Consider the following 2,882-nt stretch of genomic DNA (forward strand, 5'->3'; position numbering starts at 1 on the left):
TCAGATTTACCTACTTATTATGTTGGTTTATCTGCTGTTACATTCTTGTCATACTTACAGAAATTCCTTCCTCAAGTGTTCCCTACGAAAGGCCGTTGACACCTCCCTGTCGTGGTACCGTGCCAAAAGCCAAGAATGACTATAAAGGAAAACCCACACGTACCTACGTAACATGTCATGTCATTGTTCTTCACTTCGAATCCTGCGGCGAGCACAGTATGACACGGAAATATCAAAATACTTGTTGGACTTATTTTAATATTAGTCATTCGAATCGACTGAAGTGTGACTACAGAAACTAAGTATAAAACCAGTGTTTTGTTTCAGCATCTTCATTAGACATAGCAGACAAGAAGCAGAATAGCAGTCGGCAGAATAATCTACTTACAGATTAATGATACTAAATTCTTATAAACCATATGTACGAACAGGTCATGTAGATTGAACCATATTTTTCGTGAGCCACGCGATGACTCGATAGAGCCGCCAAGTGTTGAAATATAGAATACATTGGGGTGTAGAATGTTTCTATATTAGAGGCAGTANACTCAGTGTTGCACTATCAAATGCAATTGAAGCGCCTCTATGCCAGGGTTTTTATGTTCCTGGTCAGGCTATAAACCATATGTACGAACAGGTCATGTAGATTGAACCATATTTTTCGTGAGCCACGCGATGACTCGATAGAGCCGCCAAGTGTTGAAATATAGAATACATTGGGGTGTAGAATGTTTCTATATTAGAGGCAGTAGGTACTTATGTATTACACGTCAAGGAACAATAGGACCTCGTCCAGAGTGACGACTTGACATCATAGCATAGGTTAACTGGTCAATGTCTCTTGGCGTAATAAAATATGCTAGCAAAAAGTAACATTACATTATTAAATTTTATAGTGATCGGTTGAATCGGAATTTTTTGCATGTGCCTCATAATTAAAGTTTCAGATCTAGATTTTGCAGGCAAAAGTCATGGACAGTACTATGGACACCGACGTTGGTTGAAGATCATGTCTTGAAGAAAAGTCTTAAATTCACTTGGTGTTGGATAAATCATTTTTTATGTTTACAATACAGCCTTGTATATTTTCCATTTTATCGTCAGTAGTTGTTCTAAAAATATCACAAAGCTTAAATAGTTAATATTTTTGCAAGCCTTCTCAACATCTTTCATAAGATCTCTGTTTACTTAATCTGTGGCCGTAGACACGCAAAAAAAATTCGCGCGCCATTTTTCACCTTTTTCTTTCTTTTCATTTCAATTACATACAATGTATGGTGATGAAATAACTTTATTATTAATTTTGTTGTTTCTGAAATAAGTAACTTTTAAAAAATCGTCTCTTATGTGTGAGTATCCAGTTTATTAACCGTCGCCTTCAGTTCAGTTCAGCCTGAGTTAATAAAATTAACCCAACCCACCTTCGAGTGTGGATCAACGACAGTAATACTAGCTTGTAGGGAGTTAATATATTTAGTTAGTCAAAGTTGAACCTGCTTCTTTTTCAGGGTGCATCATTGGAATTAAAACAAAATAAATAGCGACTAAGGTAAAATGACTTCAAACTAGACAGGTAAGATGTTATAGCTACCTACTTATGTAGTTACACATTACATGGGTACTAGAAATAGCTTAAACAAATATGTTTATATTTCATATGGAAAGGTTATTGCAGTCAAAAAGGTCTTTGCATTCAGATGGCTAGGGTAACTACCATAAGTTTACCTATTTACTAGTTCTTAGAGCTCGGTAGCAAGTCAAAGCACACTTGTATCGAGTTTGTAGAATACAAATGACGATATTTGGCGGTCATAGCGGTCACATACTGTTGGGTTTATGGCTTTAGTACACTGTAACATTACACCAAGCTACGTATCATCACGTACTCCATGTGAAAAATCACTTCGTAAAGATTGGTACGTAGAAATACCATGATTGCTTCCGGTCACATACGTTCGACGAAATCGCCTTAAATTGCGTAGGTAATATTGGTTCGTTACTTTATTCCTTTTGTTGCTTACGTTAAGGTAATACTTTTCTTCAACGGAAAACCAAGACCAATTGCAACTAATGCAATTCATTGATCTTGGTTTTCAGTTAAAATATTTGCTTTACGGTTTTACGCTAAGTTAAGCACAGCTTAAAGCTTTTGAAGTAACAGTGATACTTATAGGTTAGATTTATTTGGTTCACCTAATTGGTTATTTTTAGTCCGGCTGAGTACTTTATTATGCAATGACTCTACATTAATTTATTGGTATGTTGGTTTTTAGAAAAAGCAATGTATACTATTTGTTCTTCATTAAGTGGTAAATGCTCATGTTATTGGTTTATTATTATGAGCTTCTGAATTTATTAACTTAGAAGCTTTTTATTTCAATGGGCAAACAGTTTTTCCTTACAAATTATCACGATAGGTACCTCAACGATCTCGAACATATCATTTTTTGCCATAGGTAAGGAAAACGCTTTATTAATCTTATGGTAAAAGAAAAGTCAGAAATTTTTAGGTCATAAATATAAAAATAAGTAGGCTATTCATACATTTTACCCATCTTCGAGCAAACACTCGTTTAAAATTTTATTAATTGCGTTGCGTTATTACGTACGAGTACTTCCATTAGTTACGTAAGTACGTGAATGAAAAATGTATGTACAGGTATATGTAGTTTTATTCTTCTTAACAATTAAAAGCTTAAAATTATCTGTATGATTTCAAGTAGGTATCATATAAAAACCTAATATAATTCATGTATTGTAGAGTCTACTCGTCTACCGAACCTTCAAGCTTAGAATACCTAATATTTTACAGCGTCCCACCTATTTTATTTATTGACATTCAATATATTTCATTCCCACGGCTTGGGCTTCAGGTGTTTCTA

This window comes from Ostrinia furnacalis, unplaced genomic scaffold (assembly GCF_004193835.3).
Source record: "Ostrinia furnacalis isolate ACB-3 unplaced genomic scaffold, ASM419383v2 OfSCF7556, whole genome shotgun sequence".
NCBI classification, from domain to species: domain Eukaryota; kingdom Metazoa; phylum Arthropoda; class Insecta; order Lepidoptera; family Crambidae; genus Ostrinia; species Ostrinia furnacalis.